Source organism: Muscardinus avellanarius (assembly GCF_963383645.1).
Source record: "Muscardinus avellanarius genome assembly, chromosome: 2".
Taxonomy (NCBI): domain Eukaryota; kingdom Metazoa; phylum Chordata; class Mammalia; order Rodentia; family Gliridae; genus Muscardinus; species Muscardinus avellanarius.
Genome location: NC_137787.1, coordinates 19009313 through 19030148, shown reverse-complemented (window position 1 = coordinate 19030148; position 20836 = coordinate 19009313).

Genomic DNA, 20836 nt, shown 5'->3' with positions numbered 1-20836 from the left:
TTCAAGAGACCAGACTTTTACTTCTAGTGCACATAACATTCTACAAACACATTGTATAAATGAAGCATACTATAGAGAGTAAACATCTAGGGCCTACAATTTAACTCTTAGTGGAAATTATTTTGTCTTTTTTTGGTACTAGAGATTGAATTTAGGGAAATTCTATCTCTGAGCTACACCCTCAATCCTTTTTTTATTTTGAAATAGGATCTCGCTAAGTTGTTGAGGGTCCTGTTAAAGTGCAGAGATTGGCCTCAAATCTGTAATCCTTCTGTCTCAGCTTCACAAGTACTGGTATTTTAGGTGTACACCACCATGGACTCCTACAATAATGCTTATCTGACATTATTGTCTTTGAGAATAAAATGGCATTGCAGATTAGGAAGGGTGATTTATGGCACTTAACAAATTTATAGCTATAAATGACTTTGGAATCAAGACAAATGTTTTTGAAATCCCAACCCTGGGAATAGTTGCTCTGATTTAGATAGGGTTTGAGTGTATTTCTCAAGGTTCGTATATTGGGAGCTTGGTCCCTAATGTGTGGTTCTGAGAGTTGGAGAGAGTTTCAGATGTAGGGCCTAGTGTCGGGGAGTGACCACTTGGGTAGCTGTCCTTCGATGGGATTAGCTAGCTCTGTTAAGACTCTGAACTCTCAAAAGAGTGAGTTATTGTAAGAGCAAGCTGAGATCTTGAATTGCTCCCTGGCTTCTGTCTTGTGATGGGATCTCTTCCACATGGGTTCCCACCACTGTGGAACCATCTAGAACTGTGAGCTAAATAAACCTCTTTTCCTTATAAGGTTACCCTGCCCCCAGTATTTTATTAGAGTATTGAAAAGTAGACTAATATAGTAATTACTTGTGCAACTTCCTTGTGTTGCTTAATGTTGCTGAGTCTCTGTTTCTGTTTATGCAATGATGATAGGATTGTTGTGATGATTAAATAAGTTAGAGAATATCATGTTCTGAGCATGGTGTCTGCAAGTGCTCAAAAATTTTATCAATAATATCTATACTCAATAAATTTATCTGTGATGATACTTATTTTTATTGTTTTACAACTCTTATCAGCTCTTATCTACTGGAACCAGTGAACAGCAACCCATTTATATTCAGTCAATTTTAACATCATTTGATATTTTGGATACATATAGTTAAGTATTTGAAGGAATGATATCATGACAAAGATTTTTCTTGATCAATGAACTTCTAAACTGAAATGCTAGGGAACCTCATTGGAATGATCTGAGGCTTAGCAATGATTGCTGAAAGTGCACAGTGAAGAACTTGGTCAAAGAAAAACCCTGGGCAGGAAGAAGGAAAAAGGCAGAGCCTAACTCATCCAGGTAGGCATCCATACCCATGCTTCTATCTCTGTCTGATGGCAAAGCTTTCCTAGAGGGCTACTAAAATAAGTCTGTCTGTAGGTAGCTCTGGAACTGGGTGATTTTCATAGAATTGGGAAGTTTCTTTAACCTTCCCTAAGCTGCCTTGTCTGAACTTCTGTCAGAGAACAATTCCTCTGACATAACTAGTGTTTAAGGAAATATAATTGCAGTTTTAAAACAAACATCCAAACATTTGTTTGGTTTGCATTTGTTGCTTTATTAACAACATAAGTAAGGAAAGCATAAACATGAGGTGGCCCTTTTGTGCACTGAGTCATCCAGAGATCCAGGTTAAGAGAGGCTCAACAATCCTCTTAGGGGATGTCTCCTTTCTGCCAGCTGAATAGGGAAAGGAGCCTGGAGAAGACCTGCATGGAAAGTTTTTATGGGCCACAACTGGACAGAACTAGATTTTACCAGCCAAAACAGCCGCATGGCCACACCTGACTGCAAGGGACTCTGGGTAATGTCACGCCTGGTAGGTCCCCATTTTCTCATAACAGCTGGGTCATAAATGAAGAGGAACATAACTATGTTGTAAACCATGAGCTGTTCCTGTCATGCCTTTTAAAAAGGGTGGATAGGTGGATGGAAAGGGTGGATAGGTGTTAAATAGTTTGTTCTTGTGGAAGGAAGGAGACCCTTTTTTTCTTCTTCTTGTACTGGAGATTGAATCCAGGGACATTCTACCTTTGAGCAACATCCCTAGCCCTTTAAAAACTTTTTTTTTATTTATAAAGTTTTATTAGTGCATTTTAGGTATACATCTCATTGGGGTATAAAACTTGTAGAGCTCTACATGCACACATCACCCAATTAGCCCTTACCCAATCCCTATTCCCCTTCTTCCCCTCCTACCTTCCCATGCTTGGTCTCATGATTGACTTTGATATGTTTGTTTAAGTACATCATGTGCTTTAAAGAGTTTCTCTTTTCCCCCCTCCCATCCCCTAAGATGGGTCACCTTGATTGTTCCTCTATAGGACCCCTTCTTCATCTAGAGTTCCTTCTGTTACCTATCTCTCCCTTTTGGCATATCAGGGAAAGCATCTGATTTCTTATTTTTTGTAACATTTTCCTGTAAATGCCATAATTTTGTTCTCTTTTATGGCTGGGTAAAATTTCATTGTGTACATATTCCATAGTTTTGTAATCTATTCATCTCTTGATGGAGATCTTGGCTGGTTCCATAGTTTGGCAATGATGAATTGTGCAGCTATGAACATAGATACTCATGCAATACTTTGGTAGTTTGGTTTTAATTCTTTTGGGTAGATACCCAGGAGTGGTATTGCTGGGTCATATGGTAAGTTCGTTCCCATTTTATTTTGATACAGGGTCTTGCTAAGTTGCCGAGAGTCTCATTAAGTTGCTGAGACTGGCCTTGAACCTGCAGTTCCCCTGTCTCAGCCTCCCATGCACTGGGATTATAGGCATGTGGCACCACACATAGTTAAGGAGATACTTAATAAAAATTTTTATCCTAGAAAAAATCAAGGCAAAAGGTTCAGAGCCACCAAAGTTGAGCAGTCCAGTATGTGGACTTGTCTCCTGTGGTTCTGAACCCCTGGAGACTAGGACTAGGGGAGAGGACAGGAGATATGCAAAAGACTAAAGAGACCAAGAGTGGCCCAAGTCCCACTTTGCCAAGGATGAGAAGTCACTGCCCTCCAGAGGACAAAATGGCTTTTGTGGACAGTCTTTGCAATAAAGCCTCTTCGGGCCATTTGGGGGCTCTACTCAGGTGCCCCAAGTTATTGAGAGAATAAGGACATGCTTCCTTCTTACTACTCTTACTCCTCCAAGAATCAGAGGCAGGCTCATTATGCCTCTAGGTGGATTTTATAGCTCTGGATTTGAGCCTAAAAGTTGCATGTGGTTTTCAAATACTTATTTTATCACACTCCACGATTACTTCCATTATGTGTGGCTAACATTGAGTCTTTTCAGAGTTAGTAGGGATATAAAAGGTTTAAATAAGTCCAATATCAGATGTGTCTGGGATTCCATTTCTTGTATGCACACTGTAAATAAATGCTGATGAAAAATATTTTAGTTCCAAATTCTGCCACCCCAAATCCTACAAATATGCACATTAATGCCCCATAATCCCATAAAAGCCTTTTTACTTGTAAATAACACTATCTTGTTTTCCATCTCAAATTTCTTCTCCTGTAATTACACAATATTTGGTTTCCCCTTTTTAGGCAATTCAAATTAAAACTTATTTCATTTCATAATTACAAACATTCATTTTGAGTAAAGACTAATCTGACGGGAATTTGGTTCCAGTGATATTGTAACCCAGACTTGTAATAGCTAAGCAATCCATCTCCTGACTAATGTCTTGGAATCTTTTACAACTCTACCCCAGCTAAACATTTGCATTTGGAAAGTTTTATCCTTTTCCTTGAAATAATAATGCTTTATTAAGAGCACTGTGTGATTTGATTTTTTTAGAATAATGATTTAAATCAAAGACTTCAAGATATAAAGAATTTAAAGGGTGAACCATTCCACTCTCTTAGTTTGGGGTTTATTTTATAACTCCCATGAGTTCCAGAGTGGAATGTTGCTTGGAAAATGTTCATTATTAAGTTAGTTTTCAACTGTTTCCTGAAAATGGAGAAAGAAAATATTCTTTGTCTGGGTATCCAAATAGGTGATAATTTTGAAGTATTAAATAAAGTGTATGTTATTGCTACTCCAAGTACAGAGAGTAGAAAAGAGCATGGCTGACTGGTTACTTAGGGATAGACAATGATATCTAGGGAAACAAGGGGTTATTAAGTTAAAAAAACAAACACACGTTGAGAAAATGCTAAATGGAGTGTTTGCATCCTTTAGCCATCACAGTGTAAAAGCCACTCCAAAATTTGGTGGATTACACCAGTGTTTAGTCCTGGTCCCTGATGGTTTGGAGATTGATGGGCTCAGCTGGGCAGTACTTGCTTGTTGCGTCTTCATGTGGCTGCAGTCAGAGGGTGGCTGAGACTGGAGCCTTTACTGCTCACATTCTCTCATTGCGGGGCTGGCTTGGGCTTCTGAATAACATGGCGGCTTCACACTGGAGAAGCTCAAGGAGTAGCCAGTCTTCCTATGCTGGTTTATTCCCCTATAAAAAGTAGAGTGAATACTTCAGGAGACCAGCTCAGGGCGGTAACGTGTTTCTCTAACTTGGAATTGAAAGTCTTGAAGAGTTGCTTCTTCTGATGGTTGTGAATAAATCACAGGCACAGTCCAAGTTCAACATGAGGTGAAATCATGAATGTGTGGGACTTTGGAGGGCTCAAATCATTTTAGTGGCTGAAATCTTATAGATGTCTGAATTATGAGAAAAAGCTATTTATTAGGACTGCTGAGCACTGAAAGATCTGTGAGTGTGAGTACGTGTGTGTGTGTGTGTGTGTGTGTGTGTGTGAGAGAGAGAGAGAGAGAGAGAGAGAGAGAGAGAGAGAGAGAGAGAGAGTAGTAGCTTTAATTGCCCTGATTACTCTTTACCTGGGGTCAGGAAGACAAAAATATTAAGTACTCATCTGTGTCAGGTTCTCTGCTGCACACTTTAAACATTTATTATCATCATCACTAAGCTACTATGCTCATGTTCAAATCCTTGGGATTTTGCCACTCATGAGAGTACGTTATTTAACTTCCCCAGGCATCAGTTTTTATCATGTGTAACAGGTTTTAGGGGCTTTTGTTCACGGAGAGAAGCATTCTGTTCTCTTTGTACTTTTTCAGTGCTCAGTGGATTAGTATTATAGATTTATTAATTAATTAATATTTTAATAGATAAATGCATAACATTCTTCTAACCCTCTCTATATTATTACAAATAAATAAAAAGTTATAATTTAACAAATTATGCCTTCTTAACCCCATAAATAGTGATTACCAGCTAAATCTAAGATTTCTAATTATTAAAGTGACCGTTATCATTTATCACATTCTTGTAAGTATTTTAAACATTTTAGAAAGCGCTCATATGTTAAGGTGTTTATATTATTAGTGAGGACTCTTGCAACAAAACCTGGTACAGAGATGTTAATATACCAATTTGTATCTTCATTATTTCTATTTTTTGTTTGTTTTGTATCTGGAAGACTGATTAAGGCATTTGCTCATCTCAAATGGCTTTCTCTACCTCCTGAGGTTGTAGATACAGGTTCCTGTCCCCTTGGTTGCAGTCAAAATTCTCACTGCTGTGATCTGATGTCTGACACAAAATATAGAGAGGGCTAAAGGTTTATTTGCTTTCAGCCCTCACGACTCCAGTCTATATATATAGTCCATTTACATCAGCTGCCAGGCAGGCGCTGCTGGTTGGAGAGCATCAGAGCATCACTGCTGGAAGCAAAAAGAACAAGGAGGAGAGAGGGCAGTGGTTCCCAAGGCCATGCTTCCCAGAGTCCCACCTCCTAGATAGCTGCCTATGAGCATGAGGGACATTTTGCTTTCAAGCCATAACACTTTTCTCTCCCCGTCCCCTTTGACAAACAGAGCCCCTAATTTCTACTGCAATAGGCTAGATGTGCCTCCAATATTCATGTGTTGAAACTGAACAGGCCATAAGATAAGATTAAGAAATGAGGTCTCACCTGCCAAATATGTACAATTATTACATATCGATAAAAATATATTAATGGCTGGTATACTGGCACATGCCTATAATCTCAGCTCCTCTGGAGGCTGAGGCAGAAGGATGTCAAGTTTGAGGCCAGCCTAGGCAACATAGGGAGCCCTCGTCTCAAAATAAAATGAACAGAGGACTGGGGATTGCAGTTTAGTGGTAGAGTGTTTGACTCGCATGTGAGAGCCATCATGGATGATATCAGAGCCCCTATAAAAGGGCTTGAGGGAGTCGGGTTATTCTCGTCCACTCTTCTACTACATGAAGACACCCACGTGGTGCCTTCTTTTTAGGAATTCTGAGTCAGCTACTTAGTTGAGCAGGCTTGCACCTAAGTCAGGTGTGATCCACCACCTGGGAAACTGTCAGATAATTGGCTTTCACACAATTATTGTTTTTAATTCTTCATGATCAAGTTCTCCTACTGATTCACACTGATGTATATCCTATCTTTATAGGACTCAATTTATGTCCATGTTAGAGCTGCTTATGCTGAACTGGAACGTTTTCTACATAAGTCATATCTAAAGGTGTGTGTTAATTTGGTGCCCTAAAATGACAAGTCTCTCATTGACCACTATGACTTGTACAGTAATGTTAAAAGCTACACCAGTGGGTAGAAAGAGTTGTGTGGGATAATCCACAAAGAGTGAACAAAAGAAGATCTGGCACACATTAAACTCAGTATTATTCTTATGAGAAATGGTATTTTCCACTATTATCCTTGCTACAGAGCCATTGGTCTTCTCCATTGATTTTTAGGAGGAATTTCTTTGTTCTACTCTAAGTGAAGTGTTATGTTACAAGGTAGACATTGAGATAGGTTCTTAACAACAGTTTGTCTTCCATATTGTACCTTTAGAACCAAGTGCTATATCTCTCCAACAAAGTGCTAAGCAAATTTAGGGAAGTGGATAATCAATGCCTGCTATGCAGCAAAGAGTTATCTGCTCCCAATGTCACGTTTCTCTTTCCACATATCAACTCTTCTGTATACCCTATTCTTCCCTTTTATCCCAAGTCTTGAAAAGATCCTTGGGCTACACATAGTACAAGTACTGATGCATGGGGAACTAATATTTGTTGATCACATAATGTGAACCATGGCATTTGTTATTTCTTATTTTTTCCAATCAACAGCCAACTGAGATATGTTTACTTTTTAAAGATGTTCCTTTAAAAAATGTTCATTTTGTTGATATGGAAACTGGGGCTTAGAAAGATAAAACAATTCAAAAATTACATAAGTAGCAAGCACTGGAACAAGGATTAGAACTCATACATGCCTGACTCCAAACTGACCGGCTTGTTCCATAGTTCCTTGTCTTGAGGGAGGTGCTGCTGTAAAACATTCTAATGCTTTCTTTGAATGTCCTTATGGCCTTATCAGTTCAATTACATTTTCAATTTCCTTCAATAAGAGTTTATCATTTAGCCTCTGTTAAGTTCTTAATGAAAACTTGTATCCACTCTGGCCAGAGAACTGATGCCAAATATATGATTCAAATGATTCCCTGTATTTGTTGAATCAAATGTAAAATTTTTTAAATGTAATAACAATTTGCTATGTTAACATATAATTATTACAGTACTTCAAGAAAATATAATATTTGAAATGGAATCACAAGTATGCACATTTTACAATAAAATGGATATTTTAAATTATTCTCATTTAGAATTATAATAATATATACTTCAGAATGCTTTTGCTTATATAAATACTTTAAACTTTTGAAGCTTTTACCAGTTATTTTATGCTAATATTACTCTCTATGCATTAATTTGTCAGTGATATTATACATTTTTAGTTATATAATTTAATGTACTCTGTAAAATCTTTTTCATATTTTTGAAATTCTTATATTGAGTTGTTTCACCTTACTCACTTCTAGGGTTTTTAATAGTAAAGATATTATCCCTGATGAGTTACATGTGTTATTAATATTTTTGCATAATCTGTCATTTGTTTTTCAACTTTGACTACACAATCTATTTTCATTGAAAAATTGTTTTGTAAATGTTATCTCAAGAGAGAATATAATTTGTTGTGAGTGCTGGTATAATAAAACAATATTACTTAAATATATCTTAATGAATGAAACAATATTTATAGAAATATTCATTTTCTGAAAATACCATCTAATTCAGTAAATGAAAACCTTAGAAGAATAACAATATAATTTCTTATTTTGCAAAAGTACAACATTTCACTATAACAACCAAGTAGATTTTGGAGAAAATTGACTCAGAATGAAGAGAGTATTATGGTCTGGATCTGGGATAACCCCCCAAAACTTGTGCATTGATAGCATAGACCACGGTGCAGCAAGGGTCAGGTGAGGCATGGCTGAGGAGGTGGGTCACTGGGGCATGGCCTTGAGGACTTTGTCTGTCCTTGGCCTCTTCTCTCTTTGCTTCCTGGCTGCCATGGAATGAGCAGTTTTCCTCTGTCACATCCTGTCATCATGTTGTTTCTGCCCTGGAGCCAGTCAACCATGGACTGAGCCTCTGAAATCATGAGCTAAACTAAACCTCTTCTCTATTGTTCTTGTCAATTATATTGATGACACCAATGAAAAAGATGATTAGCACAGGCAGGAATATTTTTGATTGAAATAGAGGAATATGCTCAGGTTTAAGAGTTGATATATATCAGAAAGAACAGGATATGTAGGAGAGTTCACATCATATACATATGCATATACAAATAGAGTATATAGAAGAGTGGGTATATATGAGAAAACAGGGTATATAGGAAAATTTTCCCTATTGTCTCAACTATTTCAGGAAATACCTCTTCTCTGCAGCCAAATCAACTTACAGGACAATTTCTTATTCACACGCACTTGGGGCCCCCAACATTTGTCTATCATTTGTTACTGTTGGCCTGAGAAGGTAATCACTAAGCAGTCTGATGAAGACAGCAGTGGTGGGACAGTGAAAGAAGTCTTGGCTCTACCATTTAAGGTCTATAGACTTGAGTAGTTTACATAATTCTTCAGCCACAACTTCCTCCTCTGTAAAATGGGATGCGAATGCCTGTTCACAGTTCAGCTGTGAAAATTAATGTGAAACCAATTTAAAGCCCATACAGTGCTATAAATCATAAGTTGTTTGCTATGACAGTACATTCATAACATCATTTTAAAATAATGAATAAATTAATCAATTCAGTTACCTCTTACTGAGGAAATGAGGCATGGAAAGAAAAAGAAGACATGGGTTTTGTTTAAACAGGCCTCAAAGTCTGAAAGTATAACCAGCATTTATGTAAAATCATAGAGTTTATAAAGTGCTCTCACCTGCTGTATTATTCATCCATTCATTCATTCAATCATAAAACTAAAATGGTGATAAATCAGACAGAGCCCTTGACCTCATGGTTAGAGAAAAGCCAGTATGCAGAAGAGTGAATGTCATATCTACAAGTTGTAACACTTGCTGTGAAGGAATAAACATGGCAGATGTGGGTGTACAAGGTGTATTTTAGGAGGGGGCTAGAGAAGGTCTCTTTGAAACAGTCATATTTAAACAGAGACCTAAAAGCCCAGCAGGACTTGAACAATGTGCTGAATTATAAAGAGTATCCCATACCAACATGCTAAGAGGTTCAGTGGCAGGAAACAGAAGAAGCTCTGGACGGATGCATATGCCAGGAAGAAAGTACTTCAAACTCAAAGAGCTATCTAGGCTAAACTAAAAATTTTGGGTTTTAAAAGAAGAAATTCAAATGGCCAATAAATGCATGAAAAAATGCTCACCATCACTGGCAATCAGAGAGATGCAAATCAAAACTACCCTGAGATTTCACCTAACTCCAACTAGAATGGCAATCATTCAAAACACAAACAACAACAGATGCTGGCGAGGATGTGGAGAAGTGGGAACTCTAAGACATTGTTGGTGGGATTGCAAATTAGTGCAACCACTTTGGAAAACAGTATGGAGAATCTTCAGAAGAATGGGAACAAATCTACCATTTGATCCAGCAATACCACTGTTGGGTATCTACCCAAAAGAAAAGAAACCAAACTACCAAACTAATGCATGTGTATCTATGTTCATAGCTGCACAATTCACCATAGCCAAACTATGGAACCAGCCAAGATGTCCATCAACAGATGAATGGACTACAAAACTGTGGGATATGTACACAATGGAATTTTACTCAGCCATCAAAAAAAAACTCAATTAGTCATTTCCAGGGAATTGGATGGAACTGGAGGACATTATGCTAAGTGAGATTAGTCAGTCAAAAAAAATAAGAAATCAGATGCTTTCCCTAATATGTGAGAGTTAGGGAGAAAAGAGGAGCAAACAAGATAACCTAAAGGAAGAGAAAGGAGGGGAAAGAGAAAAATCTCTAAAGCACACAATGTACCTAAACATATCGAAGTCAATCACTAAGCCAAGCAAGGAAGGGAGGGACGGGGAGGGAATAGGGTGGTATTTGGGTAGGGGTTAAATCAGCGATGAGTACATGTTTGTACACACAAGTTTTTTACCCCAATAAGTTGTATGAATATAATGCACCAATAAAAAAAAAAAAAATTGGGGGGGTTTATCCGAAGTGCAATGTAATGCTCCTGGAGCTTTTTTTTTTTTTTTTTTTTTCAGTACCGGGGATGGAACCCAGGGGCATTCTACCTCTGAGCTACACCCCAGCCCTATTTTTTTTTCTTTATTTTTGAAATAGGGTCTCACTAAGTAGCTGAGGCTAGCTGCGAACCTGCGATCCTCCTGTTTCAGCCTCCCAAGTACTGGGATTACAAGTGTGAGCCACTGTGCCTGGCTTCCTGGTGCTTTCAAACCACATAATTTCTAAATGGTGAGAAGTCCACTTTACTTAAGAATGGATTGGAGGTAGTAAGAAGGGAAGTGAAGAAACAAGCAAGGAAGCTGTTGCATTGGTTTGGAAAGAAAGAACATTTAGTTATGGCCAATTACATTTGTTAGGTAGAAGAACAGACACATAAGCTCTTCATCTACCTAATTCCTTCTTATCCCTGGTCCTCAGAGGTTTGGAGAAGATGTTATCCCATCTAATGGAAGTACTCTATGTCAGTAGTTTTGAGAGTTGAATTGAAACAATCATGGGACGTATGTGGTCATATTCCAGATTTATCTCACATGTCATAAATTTGTCCATGTCAAACAACTACAGTTTTAGATTCTGTATTTGTTTTGTAGGGCGGCCATAGCAAAATACTACAGACTGTGGGGCTTAAACAATGGAGCTTTATTTCCTCACAGATCTGCAGGCTGGAGGTTCAAGTTCAAGGTGTTGGCGTGGCTGGCTTCTCCCGCTGCCTCTTCCCTTAGCTGGGTGATGCCATCCTCCCTCTCTGTGCTTTCTAAGGGCCTTTGTTTTTCTTGTGTCTGCACCCAAACTTCCTCTTTTTGTAAGGACATTGGTCATATTGGATCAGGGCCCATCTTAACATCCTCATTTCATCTTTATGACCTCTTTAAAGAATCTGTCCCAGACATAGTCACATTCACAGGTCCTGGGGTTAGGACTCCACATATGCATTTTGTTTGGGGTGGGGGACATGATTCATTCCATAACAGATTCTAAGAGGAAATCTGTTTTGGAGGAATCAGGTATGGTAATCAAAGTCAGGATATAGTTAATTTATTTCTAGCATATGGTGAAACAGTTACATTTTTTCCTAAGTCTACAAGAAAAAGATGTGGTTTTCTTTTATAATTAGGGCCAACTGTAATGACTTAAATACCTCCTCAAAGGGTTGTTTAGCACATTCACTAAGCCTTTGTTAGACCACCAGGCTACCTCTTAATATTCACGTGATTTGTGCACTCTTTCTTTCAGAGTGGTATTTCAACTTCTCTTCACCTGGTTACATTTTGGGGAAAAATGCAATAGAAACAAACATGATCTGTTGTTGGCACTCTGTAGCTTGCTGTTCTGTGCTTCTCCCATTCTCTCTTTGTCATCTAAAGGGAGTCAATTTCTCTGCACATTTTGCAGCTCTGATGGTTGGGGGCATCGCCTCTTTTACTGAAACAACTAGGGAACAAGCCACAAGCTGTTCAAGAAGGATTAGCACCTCTCTCCCTGGACACAGCTGGAACACATGCAGAAAGGCATTGTGTAAAAAAGGAAGTCAATGAGGGAAGGCACAAAGGGAGTGGTGGATAGAGAAACTTCAGGAGTTTCCCAGTGAGCTCTGCTTGGATCCAGTTTGACCTCTTTATCTTGCTGGGGAGAGAGAGGCTTATTGTTAAATGGCACTCAGATGGAGTTTTAATATTAAAGTATCTCATGCAAATTTTGGATAAGCTAGTTACAAAGCTTTGATAGTAACAAGGTCTGTGAATATTTGCCAATCCAGGTATAATATAGAGTTGCAAAAATTTCAGGAGCTGTCTACCCCCACGTGAACCATTCTGATGAGAACCAGGAATGGCTATTGGCATCTCTAGGAACCCAATTCTGTAGGTAGAGAGTTCTTTGTGGAGATTGGCATTGAGTCGTAACATGTGGCATTAAGTGGGATTCACAGATGGGCCAGGCCTTGCTATTCTATTAAATAACTTTTATCTGGTTACTTATGAAGTTGCTGAGGCCTTTGGCTTCAACCACAGGAGCTACACAAAGCAGAAAGAGTGCTGGCTTTGAGCTCAGGCATCGGCTGAACCACTCCTGATCATGTGACTTCTTTGAGCCTTAGTTTCCACACTTTGAAACAAGAACAATAACTCTAAAATGGCTTGTGTCATAGAAAAATCTCAATAGGACTTGTGGACTGAATGACTGTTCACTTCCTTACTTCATCGTCCTTTTCCCACTTCCTTCAAGCTCTTTACCTCTGTCTCTATCAAAAGTATTGGCTAGTTTTTTTTTTCTTCATATGGCCATATAATGTCTTTGAGTAAATACAACACTCCCTTACATGCCTTAGGGCCAATTTTAAACCTTGTCTCTACCTATGGGAATTTCTGTGTATCTTTAAAAAGTTTTTAAGCAGCATTAAGAAGAAAATATGTAGCAAGGTGTGGGTGGTACCACTTCAAGTGGTCAATGTTGCAAGGGTAGCTGCTTTCCTAACCTCAAAGTGTTTGCATCTCCATATCATCCCTTTGAGCGTCTTGTCTTAGTTGTCCATGCTAACACTCGATCTTGGGAAATAGCTTTGTCTTTGTGTTCAGACAAAAACTTATTTAAATGCTGACGCTGCTACTCCAAGCGGTGTGGGCCAAGTTCCTTAACTTCCCTGGACCTCAATATCCTCATCTCTAAAATGAGAATAATAAATGACAACATCGCAGAGGTGTTGGAGGTTTAAATAAAAAGAATGTGCTTAGAGAACTCAGTACAGTTCTAGGTGCATAGACGTGCCCAGTGAATAGTAGTTATTATTATTCTGGTTATTAATATTGATCCTGGTATATTATGAATAACTTCCCCCAAGATAATGTCTAACATAGAGGTATGCTCAGTAATTCGTTGTAATGATTGTTATTTTTATTGTCACAAGACCCCTTTAAAACTCTACATAAACCTCCCAACCAGTCCTGTGCCTTTAGAGGAGTCTAATTTAACCAAGCCCAAACTTGCTGGCACCCAATAAAGATGAGCCATTAACCTGCAGCTCCAGTGCCAACAAATCTCAGACTAGCTCATTCCTACACTTCCTCTGCTCTTCCAGGCCTGTTTTGTTGCTTGAACTCTCGTTTCTGATTTCCAGCTTGGTCAATACTCCTGGCTCTGTGCTCATCCCCAAGAAACATGGATCAGGTGACTGCCTGGTCCACTTGCTCTAACTTGGGGACTCTCTGTACGCAGTTCACCTCATCCTTCAGGTCCACCTCGCCCTTGGACTCCCACAGACTTCTGCCTTTCCCTGGGCCATGTTGGGTTGCTCAGTGGAGGCTTGGAAAAAATCTAGCCATCATCTTGGTTTGGTCATCAGGAAGTCCTTTATTTTATTGGTGCATTGTAGTCATACATCTTAGTGGGTGCATGATGGTAGAGGCATACATGCACATATCACTCACTTATTCCTTAATCAGCAAAATTACTTCCTTGCTGCTCATGGTAATGCACATCTATAATGCTAGTACTTGGGAGATTGAGATAGAATCACAGGTTTGAGGCCAGCCTCAGCAACTTAGTGAGACCCTCAGCAACTTAATGAGACCCGCTTTCAAAATAAAATACAAAATAAAATAAGACTGGGGGTGTAGTTCTGAGACACAACTTATTCCCCAGTGCCCTTTCCCCCCAAATTACTTTCCTATTTATTATCTCAAAATACTTATTTGGCACAAATTCCATATTGAATATAAAATTCTTAAGTGAATTCTTAATGGCATGGTATTTTACACTGATTTGTGACTTCTCTGAACCTTAGTTTCCACACTTTAAAATAAGAACAATAACTCTACTAGTTTATTTGATTTGTTTTTTAATTTTTGTGGTACTGGGGCTGGAACCCAGAGGCTTTGCTACCACCAGACTATACTCCCAGACCTATTTTATATTTTATTTGGAAACAGGGTCTCACTAAGTTGCTGAGAGCCTCACTCAGTAGCTGAGGCTGGCTTCAAAACTGTGCAATCCTCCTGTCTCAGCCTCCCAATTGCTGGGATTACAGGCGTGCACCACCATGCCCGGCTTTATTTGACTTTTAAGAGGATTTTAAGGCCAATTCACTTTGTGTCCATGGTGAGAAGATGGCTATCTGTCTCCTACTGTTATAGTATTAGCACTCTTGTCCATTCTGACTCTGATACTCTCTGGCATCTGTATTTATGAAGAGTGCTATACAGGGCCTAGCCTAATAATTAGGAAGATCACTGCACAGTTGGTAGAGCTCAGTTAGGCACACTTGACACACCTGCCCTGGGTCTCTGCCAAAATATTCAAAGAGGAGAAACCAAGGATCTTGCTAAAGTCCTGAGTCTCGATGCTGGCCCATGAATCCTGATAGTTAAGGGGTTTAGCCAGCTCTCACCACCCCCCCCCCCCATGGTATGGTATTAGGGATGGAACCCAGGGGCATTCTACCTCCAAGCTACACACCCAACTCAATTTTTTATTCTTTATTTTAAAACAGGTTCTAGCCGGGCGTGGTGGCGCACACTTGTAATCCCCGTGCTTGGGAGGCAGGGACAGGAGGATCACGCTGGTTTGGAGCCAGCCTCGTTGGCTTAAGAGACCCTGTTTCCAAATAAAAAAATATATTAAAAAAATAGGTCTGGGAGTGTAGCCCGGAGGTAGAAGGGCTTCCAGGAACCCCAGTACCACCAAAATAAATAAATAAATAAATAAATAAATAAATAAATAAATAATAAACAAATAAATAAAATAAAACAGGTTCTCATTGAGTTGCAAAGGGTGTCACTAAGTAGTAGCTGAGAAGGTCCGTGAACCACGATCATTCCTGTCTCATTCTCCCAAATGCTGGAATTACAAGCATGCACCACCAAGCCTGGCTCCCATTTTTTATTCTTTATTTTGAAACAAGGTCTCACTAAGTTGCAGAAGGCCTCACTAAGTATCTGAGACTGCCCAAGAACCATGATCCTCCTGTCTCAGCCTCCCAAGTACTGGGATTACAAGTATGCACCACCATGCCCAGCTAGCCAGTTTTAAGTTTAATAAAATAGTTGACTATACAGTTAATTGCATGATACCTACACTTTTTCTATTGAAATCTATAATTTTCTATAACTTAATACCAAGGGCTTTTAATGGGTATAGTTTAGCAAATCCTGATCAAAATTAGCACTAATAAACAGATAGGCTTAGCTTTCTAAACTGTGAACTTCCTCTCATGTCAAAGTTTCTTAATAATAATTAGTAAATCGTTCTTATGCCTTCAGGTCTCTTGGGACCTGAATAGACTTTTTATTCCATGCAGAGAAGTGAACAGGTAGAAAGCTTACAAAGAAGATGTGCTTACACACTGCGGTAAAAACAACCCAGCATTTATTTCAGGGTCGTTTCATCAGGCAAAAAAAAAAAAAAAAAAAAAAAAAAAAAAAAGGCTGGCTGCCTTTTAGCTATTCTGATGCTTTCTGAAACCTTTCAAGCTACAAGGAAACTGGTTTCGGTTTGTGTGGCTAAAACACTAGAGAGGATGATTGGTTTCATTAGCCAGGGAGGAGTGATAATAGGCTGCAGTACTTCTCTGGTTATTGGGCACTTTATGTTAATAACTCATGATGGCTTGAGTGTTTAGGTGTATGTTTCAAACTCAGTGTAAAATACCATGCCATTAAGAATTTAAACACATTCTAATTTAATTATGGCCTAGAGCTGGGTCCAAGTGACCCAGTGTTTTTTTTGGCTGGTCTTAATATTGCAAATTTTGAATAGGGAAAGATTTATTTTCTTTACTCTTTGCTCTTTTTTATTCTGGATTGTTAAAAACCTTAATCATTTGAAAGGGCACGCATTTGGAAAATGAAGTGCAATTGAAGTTATGGAAAATTCTATTTTTCTTCAATACTATTTTGTTTTCCATGTCGAAATGTGCCAATTTTTTTTCCCTGCCCATGATATATTGATTACTCACACATTCTTTTTACCTTCTTTTTTGTCCTTAAATGACTTTTCCATTCTTCGAATGGCTGCATTGTTAACACATAATTTTTCTACCATGGCCTAAAATGAGGGAAAATCTACCAGTTGAAATATGCATCAAAGAGATTTGTATATAATTACCATCCAAATCAAGTTATAATAAGTTGCTATGTTTTCCTGGGCCATGGCTTTTGGGTTTTTTTCTACAGTGTCTTAACCAGGCAACTGAAAGGACAGGAGAGGGGGGATTAGCACTGGAAAATTAGTAATAAGGACAACGTGGAGCTCATGTGCAAACAGAGTCACAAAAGTTAGTTTCTACTATTTCCCATAGTTTCAGAGTCTTTTCACGTACTCTTTCAGTCACTCTCCTTTAGTGGCCTTATAAACAATTTCACTAAACTCAGTTCATATAAAAATATTTAAAAAATAAATGGAGGATAAAAAGGATTTCCCCTGAGCCTGAAACATACTAAATTTGTTGATGCTGACTCTAATGATGAGTTCAATTATCAATGATATCTGAGAAGCTGAGAGATGTGAATCCAGTGTCCATGCATAGTTTATGTGCCTGATAGAGCCATTTTAGAACCAATCTCCATTAATTCTCTCCTCCAGCCATGGAGACCTGACAGTCTCCAAATGTAGGAGGGAGGAGGCCACCTAAGTATAAATATTGGTTCTCTGAACCCTTTACAACTCTCAGTTGATAAGGAACAATGAAACGACAGACCACCAGGTAGGTATGTTCCAATAGTTTTATATTTTAATATTTCATTTGGAAAATATATATTTCATTTGAAAAGAAACAAGCATATCAGCCTCATTTTCTAGCACAGTATTAATTGCAAAATGAGAAAAAATTTGTTGGGATTATGAGGATAAAAGAATTTCATGGATTTAGATATGAGTTTGGGGGAGGAATGGAATTAGCTTCTTGGATTAACAATTATATATAAAAGATACATGAATCCCCCATGGTGGAGCATGCTTGTAATCTCAGTATTTGGGAGGCTGAGAAAGGAGGATTGCACAGGTTCAAAGCCATCCTCAGCTACTTAGTGAGCTCTCAGCAGCTTAGCGAGACCCTGTTTTTAAATAAAATAAAATACAGAATAGGTCTGGGAGTGTAGCCCAGAGGTGGAAAGCCCCTGGGTTCCACCCCCAGTACCGCCGAGAAAAAAAAAAATAAAAAGACATGATTTTGAGGACTCTCCTTGTTTCGAGTAACAAGTAATCATTTTTAGAAAGTGTGTCACTAAAATTATTGTCCCCTTAGGAAACAAGAACTCTTGTCTTTACATTCCCTTTCTGCTGCCTCATTTCACATGTTCCATTTTTTCTTGCCTACCAGCTGAGCACTAATGTATGGCAGGCTACCGGAGGCTGCTGAAAAGACCTATGACATGGTGTCAAATTCTCTTTCAAGAACCCAAAAATAACATAATAAAAATACTACATTTATATTTAAAAGTTATTTATTGATATGTTACTTTACCCGATTAGGCGGCAAGAGTCCTCCAAGGGTTCACATTGTGAGCTGGTACCTGGCATGGGACAAGCTAACAATAAATGAATAAATTATGAAAAGACTTGGTTTTAAAGGAGCAAGACATGAACCCAATTAAACCACCCATCTCTAAAGTTACCAAGCTGGTGGAGAAAAGTGAGGACATGTTCACCATGCAGGTCAGAACCATGACCGGACAAGGTATCTTCCTAGAAAAATACCAGTCATTACTTACCTATATTATGGCTGTGTGTATTACGGATGTGTGTGGGATATTTTATCTTCTTTTATCTTCTAATTAGCCATTTGCCATAGATATTTTCCATATGCCTTCAAAGCCCTCATGTTTTCTATTTTTATAGATAACCACAATTCCATTGAGTTGCTGTACGTTGAGTTTCTTACTCTGGGTGCCTTGTTGAATTATTGATACAGGATTATTGAGCAAAGGAGAATGGACATTGCTGTGGCACTTGCTGTTAATTGCCTGACTGTGATCAAAACGCTAGCTCAATTTACATGTCAGTCGGCGCAGAGGAGTGAACCGATTTTCAATTCAACGTCACCAGCACATTCCCTCCCAGAAGCCACTTTCAAAATGCTACCTCCCACATTGCACGCTCTCCTTGCCACAAACACCCACAGCCATTTCCTGAGGCTTTCCTCTGTAGGACACCAAAACATTCAGGGGTAAAGCAAAATGCTCCAAATGTTTCCCAGATGTCTGAATGTGTGGCATAATTAGGCATCGAAATGATTAGAGTTTTCATTTTTTAGCTCGATGTTTTGGCAACACGCGAACACAACCTTAATATACTAAGTGAAGCTTTTTTTTTTTTTAACCCTAGGTAGATTTCAATTTATAAAGTATTGCCAGGTGTAATAGTGAGGTCTAGAGAACACACATCTTTGGTAAGTTATTGAGCTGATGTGAAGTTTATGCTTTTATGAAAAGTTTGATATTGCCTGTTTGAGGCAAACATCCTATAGCAAATACCCATATTTTTCAAGTGAGGAGATTGTATTTCTCATTTACCTCTTAAATGTGCTAGTTTGGTATAACAATTACAGTCTGCGCAGTGTGTCGATAATTATCTATCGAAACATTTTTCACGTGTTTGAGGTCAGAAAATGAGACTGGGAAGAAGCGAGTATAAGCTCATGAGGAGAAAGCAAGACAGACATGTGCTCTCTTTTTCTCAGAGGCTCGTCTTCTACCCTCCAGGCTGTGAGAATGCGGACTCTTGTCCCGCTGGCGTGGACTCATCTTGAGAAGACTCAGAAAAATGGTGCTGACCAAGCTTCTTGGTCGGGATGGTCCTTTTGAGCTCCAGTTATTCCAATAACAGAATCTCAGTGGAAGAGACCTAGAATCAACCAGTCAATATTTATTCGGCAGTAAGGCAAACAAAGCACTATTCTAAGTGCTGGAGGATACTTATGTCTGTACCTTCAACATGGGTCTAGGTGATTGACCAATTGGAAAGTCCTTGAAGCAATAAGTCAGGATTTCCAGGGGATAGAGCCTTTATCTTTTTTCAAATGCTTTTATTGGTGCATTGTCGTTTTGTGTAATAGTAAGGTTTCAAATGGTGCATTCATGCGAGCACACATCACTTGCTGTATTTTCATCCTCCACATTCCCATCTATTCTCCCCTCCTCTTCTCACCCTGCCCATGTTAGTGAGATTGACAGTAATACCTTCATTTTTGGACATAACATTACTTGAACTGTTCATTTCCTCAAACTCATTTTCCCTCCCTCCCCCAAACCCCCTCTACTATTCTACTGAGCTCTACTAATTTTTCTGATGTCCTCTTTGTTTCCCATTTCTCTCTAGTTTCAACATATGAGAGAAAATATACAATTGTTGACGTTTTGAGACTGGCTGGTCCCAGCACAATGTCCTCTAGTTCTATCCATTTTTCTGTAAATGATATAACTGTGTTCTATTTTTATAGCTGAGTAAAATTCTATTGTGTGTATATATCATAGTTTCTTTATCTGTTCATTTCTTGATGCCTATAAAATTGAGTAGTCTATCATGCTCTTTTTTTTTTTTTTTTTTTTTTTGGTGGTACTGGGGGTGGAACCCAGGGGCTTTTCTACCTCTGGGGTATACTCCCAGAGCTATTTTATACTTTATTTGGAAACAGGGTCTCACTAAGTTGCTGAGAACTTCACTAAGTAGCTGAGGCTGACTTCAAACCTATGCGATCCTTCTGTCTCAGCCTCCCAAGCGCTGGGATTGCAAGCGTGCACCATCACGCCCAGCTATCATACTCATTTTCAAAATGATTATTCAAGGACTCAAAAGAGAAAGTGATTGGTTCAAAGTGACATAGCTACTTGATGTCAAGGGGACAGATAGAACACGGTCCTTCTGTCTTTTGGTTTCCTGTATTCCTTTCCACCACCCAATGCTCCATCTTTGTTTCCTGTTGAGGACAGGGTAGTGCATAAAGAGGAGGACATGAATTGATTGTCTGGAGCTCATTTGTTATTGAACAGGCATAATTTCACAGGTTACACTTCTTTGGTAGATTGCAAAGATGGCTACTCTTCTTCACCCTGTCCTGTATCCATCACATTTACTATGTAGCTTTGCAGTTTTTCCTGTCAAGAAACTGAATATATTTCCAACCTCTGAATGTGGGCAGGCTTCATAACTGACTTTGACTAGATGAGATGGCCAGGGTCTCAGTGTGCCAGTCCTGAGCCTCTGGCTCCAGAGGCTGGTAAGCTACTTC